The 16084-nt window shown below is 39.1% G+C and overlaps 1 long non-coding RNA gene across 1 annotated transcript; it reads left to right on the plus strand.

Annotated features, from left to right (window-relative positions):
• Positions 1 to 1018: 1018 nt before the first annotated feature.
• On the plus strand, positions 1019 to 16001 carry LOC146169740 (uncharacterized). The gene is made up of 4 exons (XR_014499730.1): positions 1019 to 1113; positions 15207 to 15282; positions 15358 to 15415; positions 15668 to 16001. It is a non-coding gene; the product is annotated as an uncharacterized LOC146169740 (long non-coding RNA).
• Positions 16002 to 16084: the final 83 nt, after the last annotated feature.

The raw sequence follows: 16084 nt of genomic DNA on the forward strand, positions 1-16084 counted from the left end.
TGTATTTAATGCAAGCCAGTTGTCAGCATATGCGAAATGTTTAGTCCCGGGAAAAAATGAACAAATATATTGAATGCAGTAATTTTGATCAAAATTCACGTTGCAGTTTGCACAGCTCTCGTTTCCCTGTTTTTTTTAGGTTAGCTATTTAGCGGGACTAGAGGCCAGCAATGTTACTTTTGTATTTCATTGCTTGTTGGCATTTATGAGGTTTTGCATTTGCTATACTACAGTAAAACCTAAACGTGAATTATGTGAGTTGTACACAAACACTTGTGACATGCTATAGCTGACACTGATTAACTTCAGTCTCAAGTGTTCAATTTATTTGCTAGGCCGTCAGTCAGTTTGCTGTCTGCATGCTAATGATTCATGATAGCTATTCAATCTAAGGCGAACTGTTTGCTTAAACAACAGTGCAAGTTAGGTTGATTATTACCATTGATGCAAATCTTTTTGTGTATAGGTAATTTAGAGTAGATCAACAATGTTTGCCAGAACATTAGTCTTTCATAAAATATTAATTGTAATGAATGATTGTATACATTTAAATTTTTTTTTATTTGGGTTAGGCTGCCAGTTGATGTTTGGGTTTGGGTGGGTTAAGCATTATTTCTAAATAATGAATATTATAATACTTGACTCACCCACACCCAAATGCTAACTCTCCCCCTAACCAAAATAATGTGCATTGATTTAATAATTGTTTAAAGGCTGTGGTAGGATTCTAGACCAGCGCCCAAAATATAATAGGTTGACTTAAAATTAAATTAACATTTTACAATTATCTTAATATGAATGTATATCATACCTAAGCAGATATCTTTCAACATTACTTTAGTGTGGGATTTGAAATTTCTTTAGTTTGATTATAGTACCCTGCCTGGTATAAACATGTTTCAGAATGTATTTTATTAATGGTAATAGTATGCTAGGTGTGTAATGTATTTTGATTGTTGTGTGAAGGTATAATAACAGTCATGTATGTTTTCTCTGTATTGTTTGCATTAAATAAAAGGTTGTTCTGTTTTATAAAATTAAAAGTGTAATACAGTTCTGTTTTACAAGCTTCAAAACTACTCAAAATGTCAGAACCCGATGGTAATCAACCAGGTAAATTTTGTAAATATTTTTAACCTAAGTTTACAGAAAATATGATTAACACTTCAGTCTGCTTTCTTCACGCCGAGGTCTTGGGTGTGCAGAACCAAATTTTGAGGTGTGCAATTATGTTTTTCGCACACCTTAGTTTGGAAATCTTTCCACAAATTTAGCTTTTTTTTTAATTTTAGTGAGTAATATGCCAATTCAGGTGTGCGTAGCAATTTCTTTTGAAAAAATATTGGTGTACACCTGGCTCAAAATGCAGACTGGCATTGTAGTAGTTTAAGTTGTTGATAATTAATTCTCGTGTTATCTGAAAAATATTTTTTATAAGATATTTTTTTATTATAATCCTACTCACTCATAGTTTAGTGAGAGAAGCCAACTTTTCAACATTTCATTATGTTTCTGTTTGTAAAAGTCCATCTATACTATATAGCTTATAGTGTCTAATTTTTCTATTGCAGATTTGTAACCCCAATACCACAAGTAAAAAAAAGAATCAAAGTTAAAGTGTTATATATAATTTCATAAAATAGTGAAGAAATTTAGCAATAAAACCATTCAAATCATTATTGTATTCAAAAAAGAATTAATTAAAAGAGCTGTTTTAGTTTGTATACCAAATTGTGTTAAAGCTTGTGAAGTCATTCAGCTACTGTGCAACTTGCCTTCGAGTTAAAATTTTAATTTAAAGTGTGACATTTACATCAAAAAAAGCTTTTAAATAGTTGTACCTTTAATCCTTTATACTTGCACTTGGTACACTCTGGTTGCTAAGTAACCAATTTGCAAAGAAAGTCAGAAAACTGGTAAATATGCAAGTGGTGATATGACTCACCAGGTCTTTGTTTACACAAATGCTTTGTGTGGAGTGGCCAACCAGTTTTACTTTTGCTGAGAAAAAATTAGGATAGAGGTGCACACTTACAGAGCTCATTTACCTGTTTTACCTATTAAATAGAGTTTAACCAATAAATTGTTGAATTTGTTTATATGTTGGTATATAAGTTTTTAATGTGTGCAAGATTGAACAAAGTGAAGCTGTTAGCTTATGTAAAAGTATGCCTTTGATATGTTATGTTGTTCAATAAAATGATGTATGCTGACAGTTATCTAGGCGTTTTACTACCAATTAAAAAACCTTTTTTGGTAAAATTGTCAATTTTTATTTGACACGGCTGTTTAGCAAATAACCAAGCGCCTGAAGGTTCTTTCAAACTGAACTTACCTTTGGCGGTAGTGTTAAACTGCAGAATGTTAATAGAACTTGTCAAATGTCAGTGCACAAGACTTAGGAATCGCGACTTCAATATTCGTTGTGCATGAAAACTGGTGTTCTGTATCCATCTGCAAAAAATGTGACAAACCTCGCCCAGTCTAACCTTCCAATCTCACGGAACCGACTGTAGACAAGCAACAGTGCAACAAGGACTTCGCGGGTCGCAGCGTTTAGCGACAGAATAGGAGCGTATCGATTCTCTACTCGCTGTAGAGGCAAAGCTAATGATTTAAGGACGCCATACACATCTAATAAGCTCGGCCGTCAATTAAAGGTTTATTCCTGAACGGCCCGCCTCGCACGCAGCTAGGCGGATAAACCGATCCGACCGGCATTCTGTCTTTTTGCAAGACGTGTTTGGTTTGCTGGTTATTTCCGGTTTGCTGATTTGAGCACTGGCCGCGCAATTGAAATGATTGGCGTTCATGCATCATGTCATTTCGATCAATGTGAGCGTGCCTTCGTTTGGGCCTGGGAACCTTAAATACCTAGCGCAGGTCAACCAAAGTACAGACCCTTGGATCACATTTGGGTATTATATTATTATATTAATATTATTGGACCGCGGAAAATTGTTTAATAAAGTGGTATTTTTTATTTTTATATCCGCGTATCATTCTGTAAGTTTAAAGATTATTTGCAGGCTTAGATTTGCACCTACCCTTTCGCCAATGTAAGTGTAATTTGCCCCGGGTGCCCGTTAGCCAGTGTTTTACCTATGATGGGTTGCCACCCAAATTGGGGTCGCCGTTAAATTTGGTTGGGTCGCAAACAGGGTTGGTCATATTGAGATTCGTGTTGAGCAAGATTTCTCGCTTTTTTTGTAAGTTTCGTAAAATTGCGGAAGCACTATGAAGATTTGGTTTAAATCAATTAAACTCAACTTAAGAATGCAAATGTCTTAGGTTTTGTTCGCTTAGAAAAAGTCCATTGAAGAGAATTAGGTCGTAAAAGCTACGCTGTTATAATTTTGCTTCGTGTTTGGGTCGCCGCAAAAAATAGTTGATACACTGCTTTAGGCTAAAATTAGTTTAGTACACCAAAAACTGAAGCCCACCCGAAAAACGTGCTAATAATATCGTGTCCCCGGATGCTGGCTGTTTCCGACCGCCCTAACCTAGAAAACAACGAAGGCTGTTCTGTTTTGACGATTATTGCCCTCGTTTTAAGTATTGCGGATCGAATTTGATAATAGAATCCTACTACTACTGTCACTCACAACCCGTTTGTATTTAACAAGGGTCACACAACGACTGTTTTTTCATTTTCCAAATCTAATTAAACCCGTTGCCTGTGGGTAAGCTCCTTACGTACGGAAAATCACCACACACAGCGTTCTGTGAACACTGCTACTAAAGGGCAAATTCCGCCTGAAAGGTTACTTCTGTTACTCCTATTCAAAACTGCATTTACGTCACACTTTCTTCGTCACAGCCGTAAAGCTATCGTTTCCTATTCATTTTCGTCCCAAAATAAGATCTGGATTTTTACGACTTGTAAGCATTTTTTGTTAGAACTGTTTTTTTTTGCGGCGTTCGTTCGTGTGCACTGTGCAGGCGTTGTTTATCTTTATTGCAATTTTCCGTTCAAAGATTTGATAGTCACAAACCTCGGAATGCTAATGACACATTTTTTTGGTTTAAATGCTGCGATGTTATCGACTTGATACAAGGGTCTTTCATTACTTGGCATTTTCGGCAAGATTCCGTCATTACTTGGTGCTGAAGAATAAACATTCGCACCCCGAAAATTGCAGCGGTTTGAAAATTGGCTTCACGCCTGTGCTTTTTGTGACGCACACATTGACCGTTTGTGACGTAGCAGAGGATCAATCGCGCTAATTCCCCGCTACTTTAAACGTAAACAACGTGCACTCCAAACCCGCGCCATATGGTAATATGGTATAATGGCAAATATGATAACGCAGGCTGTTACACCTATACGGTTTGAAGCGATTCAGTGGCAGTCTATCTGGTTATACTTTAAGCGAAAACTGTTCTAAGGGGGTGCGGGAATGCTGAATCACACGCAGAAAACGTATTACTGTAAATTATTTCTTAGGTAAATGTAAAACTAACTCACATTTTGGCGTTGGGTTATTGTGTTATTATTAATTTAAATTAAAATAAAATTACAATGGTTTTGTTATTTCAGCAATTATAGAAGGGATGCGAGAATTGGTTGGTGATTTGAAAGGGGTGCAACAAGACAAAAGGTTAAGAACCACTGCTTTAAATGCATAAATTACAGCCGCCCTATCTGCGGTCTCTTGTGTGACGTACGTGATAGCGCTCGTTAGCAAAACCGAGAGGTTATTTACAAGATAATCAAGACGTCGCCTTCTCACGCGAGATTTTGACCTTGACTGCTGACATCGAGAGTGGGGCCGCTCGATGAAATGGCCGTTGTGCTTATCTTTTAAGGTGGTACTTTCTGGTCGACTCGTGGCCAATGACACTTTCCCTTTTTCAAACCATACTCTTGTGGCTTTTTTTCGCCCCATAGTTAATTTACGTGGCCGCTTAATTAAGCAGTTAGAAGAGGCCCGAAATCGGGGTTAAAGCAAAGAGAGCCAATTGCTTTTAAAGCGGCCACATTGGCTTGAGTAACGAACTTTTGAAGTGCTGATGTGTGGCGGTGGTGACAGCACGAGGAGCCGGAATATATTTCGCAAGGCTCCGTGTGCTCAGTAAATACGACGCGCGACGGGTTGGTTGTTTTATTAACAGGCTGTAAGCTATAGGAGACCGACTAGATTGTGCGCCTCTGAGTCATTTTTATGACTAAACCCGCTCGTCGTTTTATCAGTATGCCTGGAATTTCCCTAGAATACCTCATATTTTTTAATATTCGCACCAGGGTTTCCGTTATATCGCTTATCAGTCAAAGCTTACATATGGCTTTAATTTCGCTACTCTATTTTGCTTAACTTCAAGCGTACCTATAAAAATGATAAAATGCATCGCAATGAAAATTTTCTTTTTCTATAATCGGCGTTTTAATGAAAATATTAACCCACAAAACATTAGGAATAAACATGTTTTGAAGCGTGGTGCAATTTGCAAAACACAGTGTCAGTCTCGTCCTCGTGCCTGCTTTACATCCGTTGCATACATTCATTCATCAAGATACGAATGCCCTCTAAATTTACTCTTCGCAACACCTTCAGCTGTTTCAATATCCTGTTTAAGCACCTTTCTCTGTTACACCCGTTCTTGGTATTGAAAGCCTAATCCAATATTGGGATTCCAATTACCATGTGGTTAATGTGGCGCTATCGGCCGCGACTGCTCCATTTGCAGTTTGATCTCCTGAGTTTGCAATAATATTACGGTGACCTTCGTACTGGCGGATTTGCCCCTTTTCAGTTTATCGCTCGAAAGCCAATAGATTAAGTGGTACTTCGAAAGCCGCCCTTATAAATAACTCACGTTTTTCTTTTTTAAAAAAGTTTGGGGTCTTTTTTGACGTTTAGAGGCCAGTTTACAGGGCAGCTTGGATAGCATCATACCTTTAATATTTTTGCACCGCTGAGCTAACTAACCGGAAAATGAATATCGACTCACTAACTTTCCTATTTCTGCACCGCTGCAATAACTAACCGGAAAATGAATACCAACTGACAACTGTACTTGATAATAACCTGTTAACTTATAAAAAGAGGTAAAAATCACAAAAGCGTAAAATACATGAGAAAAACTGGCTTGAACTGAACCAGTGTAAAGAAAACACAGGGTCACAGGGAGAACCAACCACCCCCAAATCGGCCATGGTGGCTGGCCTGTTGCGTCAAGTCCCTTTCGCTAGGCCTCGGGGCATCAGCGCTAGTGAATCACGCTCTCGACGCTTATATAAATGCGCTCGATGGTAAAGCGAGCTAAGTCATTGACGTTGGCTCGTCCGACAGACGGGTCGCATGCGTAGCCGAACGCTTTGCCGCGTATTGTGCTATACCGCGCATTGCCTTTTGCTTTTTGTAGATTTTCGGCTTTCGGAATGCAGTTGCACGTATGGTTGCTGTCAGGCATATAGTTCCAATCAATACAACTCGTCTGGCAGCTGTATTTGTTGTGCTCGAGCGTTTTAACGTCCTTAAGGCACCAAATGTATGGGCACAAATTTAAATATCAGAGAAAAAAGTTTGGATTGGTAGCTTGACATAGTTTAGTTTTAGTTACGTTGGGTTTTTAACGAGGTCGCCTTGTTCGTTGCTTGTTTTGTATCCTACGCACCACAGTTACGGGTGAACGTTGAACTACGTGTTATAAATTATGCATTGCCTAAGCTTTATTGCAAGACGTTCGAGTCAAGAGACAGGCCGAACTGTTGCATCTTAAAATAAGATGCACGTACAGATTTTGTTTCGATTACAAGCGACGTCAAACTTAGCTTAAAGTATTTACAAATGTTTGTCATAGTTCAGTTTTTAGTTTTTAGTTACTCATCGTATAATGGGTTCGTCAGGTTATTGCACAATTAGTTGTAATCGTATAAAATGAATGATCGCTTTATATTCCATCGTTGGCTGCATGTGTCGAGTTTGATTCACTGTAATAGCTGTTAGTTTAAAACAATGCATGAAATCATAAATACCGTGCGTTGTGTTTTCGTTAAACACTATTTTAAACAATAGAAAATGAAAAGAAATGCCGCAAAGTTGTATAATTGTCCACCCGCATTTATCATTTGGTGTTTCTGATTTAGAACTTTCGCAACAATTGTGCAATGCTGACCCATTTTTATTAGCTGTTATTTTTGCACAGAAAAGGGGTATTTAGGCGCTGTAAATTTAACTGCAATTAATTTTTGTTTTTTAGAACTGATTTAGGGCATCCAGGTTAAAAAGCAACAATTAGGACCGTTAAACTATTTTTTTTGTAATTGGCAGGCCCCCTTTGGCTTACTTATTAAAGGCAAATAGTTTCTTATTATTAATAAAACTTACCTTGCGTTGTTTGCATAAACATAATCCCATTTAAATTTATATAAAATGCGTTGCGCCACAAAAAATTGTCAACGAAATAATATCATGATTTCTGTAGTATGTTGTCAGTGTTATCGTGCTGAGAATAAAACAGCGTTGCTTTATTTGGCTCTAAATCTTTTAGGTTTGGGGGATCTCTGACCATACGGTGTTTGGTGGTAACTTTTGCACGGGTGCTATTACCCCTGTACTTGCGCCAGGAGTGTGTATTTGATTTTTAGTGTCCCCCTGCTCGACACACGGATTTACGCCGATTGGCCAGCTTGGGTATTATTGCATACCTATTGGTCGTGCCACCGACCGCCGCAGTGCTGCGTCACACTCAAATTAGAGTGCTGAGGTTATTTCGGTCGCTCGAAGATCGATCCATCACCATCTCGTGATTGCACACTTGGGATGATTGCTGGCTTTGGTTTTCTGCGCCCTTAAGGTCACGTGCTGCACTTTAGGGTTGTACGTTGGTTGCGCCATCGGTCGCTAATTGCAAATCAGTGAATTGAAAGCTTGCGTTTAAAAGGATGCCGACCCGTAATTGTTTGTGTTATAACTCTCCGAGCCTGCTTATCTGAAAGTGTTGTTGATTCGGTCGAACGAAGGCGACGCTCTTTCATATACGAGACTTTTTTAATTTCTTTAGCGAGTTTTTTTTTGTCTTTATGATAATTTTCCGAAAAATTTGTTGCAAAAAGATGCCCCAATTAAAACTAGCAGGTTTACCTTTATAACCCTTAGTTATTACTGTTTTGTTACCCATTGCTAGGTGACTCAGGGGTTCTTAACCAGGGGTACGTGTACCAAAGTAGGGGGTACGACATGTAGTGTGAAATTATGTGCTATTTTGGCATATTTGTGAAGAAGGCGTAATTTACGAAAAGCAACAACAAAAAGCCATTAGTAAATTGTCTGATTGTTTGTGTGTTGTAAATATTGTTAAACTTACAAGACTGTATTTATTGCATGTATTCAACACGTATGTTATAAATACATTGAGTTTAATTGCTATTATTGTAATTTGATTTACTTCCGTCGGCCATTCGAGACAGGGAGTACGAGAAAATTTCATGTAAGCTTAAAAGGGTACGAGCGCTAAAAAGGTTGAAAACACTGCTCTACATGCTGATCATCCACAGTTCCGTGATTGTATCTTTCAGCACGTTTACATGGTCAAGGAGAAAGCCTTTGTATGAGGCGCTTGCATAATCGCGATTGGTTGTCATGAACTTTAAACAGCTATCGATCTTTCCTAGAAAGACAAGCAACGTGTTTAAACATTGCCGTTGGGCTAACAACGTCGTGCCCGGCTGTATCTGACTCATAGTCCGACTGCGATCAACTATATACGGCGAAATCGCCAATATCGCGTCTTATTCGGTTAAGAAGCTTTTGCAAACCGCACAGGCGCCGTTTTATCTGCTCGACAGGTTGCGTTCGAAATCCTGTGTTTGACAGCCTTAATGAGCCGGCTTGATTACTTAACCGGGTCAAATGTTCACTTTTGAGGCGTTAGTCGTGCATATTGTTTACGTATACTCGGGAGAAAGGTATTTAAGACCTTTGATCAGTTTTGGTTAGTTTATACGGACTTTTTTCGGTTCTGGTACCTTTTTTTTACCAGAAAGCTAAACGGGTTTAAAAGTAGAAGTGTCGAGTTGATATTAGTCCAGCAGTGCCATGTACTTCTGTTTGGATATGGACATTCAAAGTGCTCGTTATAGGGATCAGGCTTCAGCAATCTACTTGGGAAAATTTGTCCTAGTCTATAATGTAGTGTTAAAGCTCGCTTGTACCTGAAATCCTAAACTTTTCTACTTGCCTTTGTTGACATCCCGTCATTATAAGTGTCTGGTTTTAAATGTGCCTTATTCGGGTGAGCAATGGTTTATGCGAAGTTCTCGTGTGACGACAGTTTGGATTATAATTTCCACACCGCACTGATGGTCTTTGCTCCGTGGACAAGGCCACTTTCTGTGCTTGATTAAAAACCAGTCAGCCTATTATTGCATTAAATTGTGTAAGGCTAAATGTCTCGAAAGCAGTTAAAAGGGGGGTGGTTTGCTTTGGAAACAGAAACTGACCACCAAATGTAAATAGACACAAAAGCCAGTGTTGTAATTGTAATGACTTGAGTAAGTTGAATTACTTGGAATCCAGTCATTGAGGCGTTTTCAACAAATAATTTTTGGTAAAACATGGTTCTTTTTTTACTCCAATTTCTGCTTGTAAAGCAGTTTGTTCGCCATATGTTACATTTTTGTTGTTCGCTTATCAAACTTGGACTGGGACTCTACTTTTTACTGGTCGCAAATAACTTTACTTTTTACTGGTCGCAAAAATAGACTTGTACTTTAGTTAACTTCCAAATTACTCAACTGGGACTTGGTTTGTTTTAAAATGACTTGTGTACAATCTCATCTTGGACTGCCTTCTAAATTGTCAGCAAACAACAGTCCCATGTGGCCGATATGCGTCTGCTGACTCTGCTCAGGTTTTCTCCATACGCGCATCAAAACAGGGGAAACCACCCGATTCGAGGGAAAGTGACGATAGCTTTCAAACTGGCGTTAACCTGGCGCGCTCGCTTTTCGAGGGGATGTTACGTTGGCAGTGCGGATGTAAACAAGTCAACGCGACTGGTTGTAGTGTATTAATAAACGCAGCTGTTGCCCCCTTTCATTCGGTTGCGCAATACCTGTTGGTTGGTGGTTGGCCTTGTCGCTTTGCTTTATTTGTCAGTTCAAAATTGTTCTGTCGCATATTCTCATCGTTGTAACAATATCCCCGATTCCCCGTGCATTTCGTCACTTATTAAGGTTTTTGGGTGTTTTTTGATTGAATCTCTTTGCTTTGTCCAGAAGGGTATTGTTTTTGATGTTTGGCGAAGCTGTTTTTCGGCAATTCTCGTGCGTTTAGTCGTATTATCACAGCTTAACGGCCTCATGATTTATCACCGTTTTAGAGGTTTGTGAGTGGAAAAGCTTGCGTACAATGGACTCGACCTATTGTATTACAAGCGCCTCTCGTCCAAAAAACTTTGCACTTTCTCCTCTTGAAGTGGTCTCCAGTGGCAAATTACGTCATGGAGGCCAGCGTTATCAATTTTTATCTGAGCGACTTTCTTTACTTTGGTCAAGTCATACCGTCAAAGCGATTTACCCATTGACATAACATAAATATGTAGATCAGGTGTAGCCGACCTATGTTTGATTGCGATCTGAAAATATTTTCAGAGACTCTCGATCGACTGGTTTGGTCAAAAAGTCACAAGAACACTTATTAAACATTTTGAGCGTTGCATTCCAAGCCAGCGATGAAGGTTTATTTGTTATGTCGAAAAACGCTTTATTAGGCCTGTCCAGACAACAATAGGTTATTTTAATGTTCCGCTTGTGTGCGACAGCTATTGTAATGACGTAACACATATTCGACGCCAGGTGAAATGTCGCGATCGACGTGTTGGCTACCACTGATGTTCATTAATATAAGATACGTTTCTTAATTTTGTCAAAATTTTCTGAGCTGTGCATAAAAACTGAATATTTCTTAATCATCGCAGTCAAGCTCAATTGTTGGCTGTGCATTTTGCTAAAAGCTCTCTGTAACCGTAAAACAGACTATTTATGTAATCATTTCACCTATATAGCCACTGTTTTATACCAACGAACTTTTGCAGTCGAAACGAAACAGGTTGCATGCATTGGAACAGGCGTTTACATCTTTGCCTGTTGTTCTATTAACGTATTCCAACTGAACCCGCCGAGTTTATCGTTGTGTCATCAATCAGGCGTGTTTCAATTAACCTTACGGGGGTAATAAGGGTCGTTCTGGCTGTACTTTAGGTCAGAGTACCGGTTGAGTGCAATGTTATTGCATGTAGCAACGCTGACTAAGCTGCTGTACCCGAATAGTCTGGTTCGTGGACTTTTTAGTATTGACAATAAACAACACAAAGTTTGTAGAATTAATTACATTTAAATGTCCATCAAAAAATAAAACTGATGTTGTACTGATACCACCCGTTTAGCAAGTGGACAATAACAGCTTATCTTTATATATTGCTAAAATTACCTGCCTATTTGGGATCAATCAAACATAGTTAAGAATCGTTCGTGTTGCTCCAAAAAATCATTGGATGAAATTTATGAATTTTATTATGAAACACATATCCGATTGGCCTCAAAACTGGAAAAAGTGATATTTAGTCAAACGTAGTACAATTCACTATTACTACAAACTGGTCATATTTTTAAATGAATATTTTACCGCATTTTTTTAATTATATGTTAAATTATGGCTGAGCCCTAATGGCTTATCCAACTCGCTTCAAACTTCAAATTGTTTTAGCAACAATTGTATAAATATTTTGAGTTTGATTGAAATTAGCTATTGTGTATTCCAGTTCATTTCTCAAAATCAATATATATGTTATGTAAGCAAAATAATATTATTTAAGTAACCTATTATATTGCCATGTAAAAAACATGTTCTCTTTTGTGGGTTTATAATAAAAGGATATTTCGCCTATAAAGCAAACTTACTTGCAATCAAACGTTAAAAAATTTCCAAATATGCGCATCGTAGGAAAAACGGCAACGCAATGCCGGCTGCTATTCGTGAAAATCAATAAAACAACACGCGTCCCATGTGTAACTGTGAAATGCCGCGCAAGGCACTGATTAACATAAGCCACTCGCAAAGCTCTAAGCGGGTGCGTATTGCGAAACACCGGTCGGCCTTGGAAAGGGCTCGTGTGACGTCGAAAGCGCAAAAACTGCGCGTTTGCCCTTTTCAGCATACACTCAACTCGCGCCCGTCCCAGCCAAACCCGCCTTGTTTGCAGGTGAGCCTGCAGCGCGCATTCCGGTTTCGGTAATTAAACTTTGATTGCCTTGCGTCGTTTGCGGAATGTCGCCGCGCGTTGCTTTTCAAGGCAAACAGATGCACGCCCACGCGCTAGGATGATGTGATGATCATCATAATTACACGGGCGGGTCCTCAATGTTTGTTCGCCTGCGTGTTTTTTTCGGCCGCGGCCTTTTCGGCAAATTGGAACGGACGCCCGCTCCCCTGAGCCAGTTCACTGTTGGCAGTGTGGCGCTACACACGTCATCTGCTGCCGCTGGTTAAGGACAAAGATTTTGGAGTAGCTTGGGCCTTTAGATGGATTTGAAGTTGTCCAAGACGCTTTTGTAAAATAATAAATATTATTCAAGGCAGAAAAGACTTTTCATCATTATTAATCTTGATTTAGCCCTGTAATTTTTAAACTGTTTGCTTCGAGAGATTCACTTTTTGTAGTTTTTTTAAGCTATTCGTAATACGAGTAGGAACGCAGATAAGAATAATAGACTTGGATGTAAATTGCAGTGTATTAAGTATTGAAACTTGCAGAATTATTTTTTAAAGAAAGTTTTGTAGAAAGGGTGCAGCGTTTTTTCTATTTTCTGGTGCGCCACAAGCTTAATAAGTATGAAAACCGCTCATATAACTTGCGAACTAAAAACTATTCGTTAGGGGGTTATCAAGAGTTTTGTGCGCTTAAGATTCCAACTTGCGCACTCAAAAATATCTGTTTGGAGATACAAAGTATATATTTAGAGGCCATGGCCTGTGAATGCACAACTATCACGCAGCCCACAACTATACATGATTAAACTAAAGTTTAAGTCCACTAAAACTGGCTCAAAGGCCAACAGTGTGCCGACCACTGATATATAGGTTGGTATAAGCTCGAAAAGGTTGGGAACCACTGCATTGGAGCTTATGCGGCGATCGATTGCTGCAGCTTGCATCGATCGCAATCATTCGCGAAAGCTTGCGCAAAAATATTTATTGACACGCGATGTTTGGCAGACAGCCAAGCTCGCCACAACCGTTGCAGTTGTATTTGTGCTGGACGCCTGGTCACTATTTATTGTACTTAACATTTTTTTATTTGGTCTACGGTGCTTGCAGAAAGGCTTAAAATTCTATGGTCATTTTGATACAGTTTGTCTTGTTTTCAATTATCACGGCGTATATAGAGCTGGGCTGACTGTACGAAAACTTTTAGTTGTACCAACTACAGCCTAATTATTTTTTGGGGGATGCGAATGGTTGTAACGCCTAATTCATAATTCTGTACAAGACATCTAATTAACTCGCTAATCTTAGGCGTGACACAGGCTTTATAACATTTGATAAAGCTCTTATTTGTTTTAAGCAAACTGTTAGAGGGAGATATTGCTTTGGCGACTAGTATTTAACTGAACTTTTTGCAAGCCTAAAGTGAACAAAAAAAAAATTAGACAGTAGCATTATTAAATTCGAATTCTAAAAATATGGGTCAACTGTATTCGTATTGCTTGTGCATTTTTCTCAAAATTTGGAAAAATCTTTCTGCGAACTAATATCGACAAATCTAACAATATCAAACAAAACAGTCGGCGGCCCAACACAACTGGGCCCAATTTTCGGTGGCGAACTATAGGTTAAAGAACACTGATCTAGTTATAATACAAAACGGTTAAAAGCACCGGCCATAAAGTACGACGGCGCATTTCCCGTAGAACTCCTAAATCTCTCAATGTCGAAGAAAACTAAGCGGCGCGCACATGCGCAAGGTACACACAAACACACACGCACGCACGCACGCGCACGTGGAATCCTCAGCGGCGGAAACCCGATAGGGCGAGTGACATCATCCGTCGTTTGTCGAGACCTAGGGCGAAAGAGAGCGGCCCCAACCCCGCCTGTTTGTTGCCGCTCGCCTTTCACCTTAAGGCTGTGTACGGGAACGAGACATCGGGTCAGACACCAGAAGGGCCTTACGATGTTGTTTTGTCTAGGGTCGGAGGTTGTAGGTTGTCCAGTGCGATAACTTGTTGTTTCCCGGCGCTGTCACGACCCGTTTTGTTTATGAAATTCGCGTGTATTTTCACTGGCTTTTAATGCGTCCAATATATGCCCACTGCCGTGTTTAAATATGTGTAGACATACCATTCGAAATAGAAAGGTGTTTGTCTTAACGAGGCACAGAGTGTTTATAACATGGTTTAGCCCGGTACAACCAGAGCGTTGAACTACGTACCGGATATATTTGCAGCGTAAGGGAAATGGCAAATTTAAGGTTACGCTTTTAACGTTATAGCAGAATTTTAGCAATTTCGTTAGGTAGACGGCAACAAGGCCAAGCCCTTAAGGGTGTAGTGCTTATGAATAGAACGTTTATTAAACCACCCTGAGTCTGTAAGGTTGATTGGGATTTTAATTGTTGTCGTCAAACTTCTTTACTTTAGTCTATCAGGTTGATAGGTTGATTTGAGACGAGATCAAATAAAAATCACACCAGTTCCGCATTTTTTGTACAGTAGTAGATTTTACAGTTAGTGCCAAGGCGCGCTGACCTGGCTTTGGTTAAGAGTTCAACGCACAGCTGTCCAGTCTTAACCCAATTCACTTGATCGTTATTCTAGTCCTTGAGGTTTGTCGTCGACACGGCTTTGGTGTAATTATGGAGTGCACTGGCATATCACGCACCGCACACGCACCAAATACCTACTGGCCTCAAAACATCGTTGGGCTTTATTGCATCATTCAGCTTCCTGGCAGATAACGTTTTATAGACTCTCCAGGAGAGTTTTACGAATAAATAGTTGTTCCAGTGGTGCTGTATGTCAGCACTTCGGGAATGTGAGAGTCACAATTGTGCAGTTTTTAGTATTCTGCCATAAAAGTAGCAATTCTTGGTTTAATTGTAATAAATTGCACATGCAATTTCCTGACATATTCTGCAGCGTTGTTGTTTAATTTATACTTCATTTATATTTCTTTGTTAACTTAGCTCCATTTATTTGACAGACTCTTCTGCTAGCAAAAAGCAAATAAAATCTGTTCCGAAAAGTGGCAGTATACATCCCCAAACTCCATTTAAAAGGTAAGAATATTTTTGTTTGTCAAGACCTGTAGCTTAGCTATATTCATCTGTACTAAAAGTGTTCTTTGTCTTTAGGAGTACATCACTCAAGAAAAAGGCTCAAACAATGGCGGACTTTGATAAAATTGCAGAGGTAACTTATGAAATCAAAAATAGTGTTAATCCCCCTAAATTGGTTTAGCCATTGTAACATTTAAATAGTCTTTTAAAGACGCTGAAATTTCTTTTTTATAATACCATGCATTCAGTTACCGTTGGTCGGACAAAACCTTAAAGTTAAATGTGTGTTTGATCAATTAAAATATTGCTCATTCAAACATATTTTAGATATTTTGGTTGTTATATGGCTGTGTGCAATAATAAATCTCCCCTTGCTGTTTTATAGCATCTGTTCTCCGAGGACATAGCGGGATGCGGTGACCTTAGCGCAACGTGCGAACTGAACGACGAAATTCCCATTCTGCAGCAAGAAGAAAAGAAGCACATGGTCGACCGGCAGATCAGCCAGGACATGGTGTCGTAAGTACATAGATACCTTTTTGCTTTGTCGCTTTTGCGTTTGACAAAAGTCCTGTTTGAATCTGTTGATTGAGATTGCGATAGTTTTTTTTAACCCGTTTTTCTGGTTGGAAATGCTGCCGCAGTCACCCGCCCTACTGCGACATGTGCGCCGAACGGTAAACTAAGGTGCCTGTCCACTGTTGTTTGTCTGTTTTTTGTAATGCCGTAGAAAGACTTGTTCTTTGGTAGAAGTTTGTTTGTCTTTAGTAGGTCGATAATAATAGTCATCTCATGAATGGTT

This window comes from Ascidiella aspersa, chromosome 1 (genome assembly GCF_963924565.1).
Source record: "Ascidiella aspersa chromosome 1, kaAscAspe10.2, whole genome shotgun sequence".
Classification (NCBI taxonomy): domain Eukaryota; kingdom Metazoa; phylum Chordata; class Ascidiacea; order Phlebobranchia; family Ascidiidae; genus Ascidiella; species Ascidiella aspersa.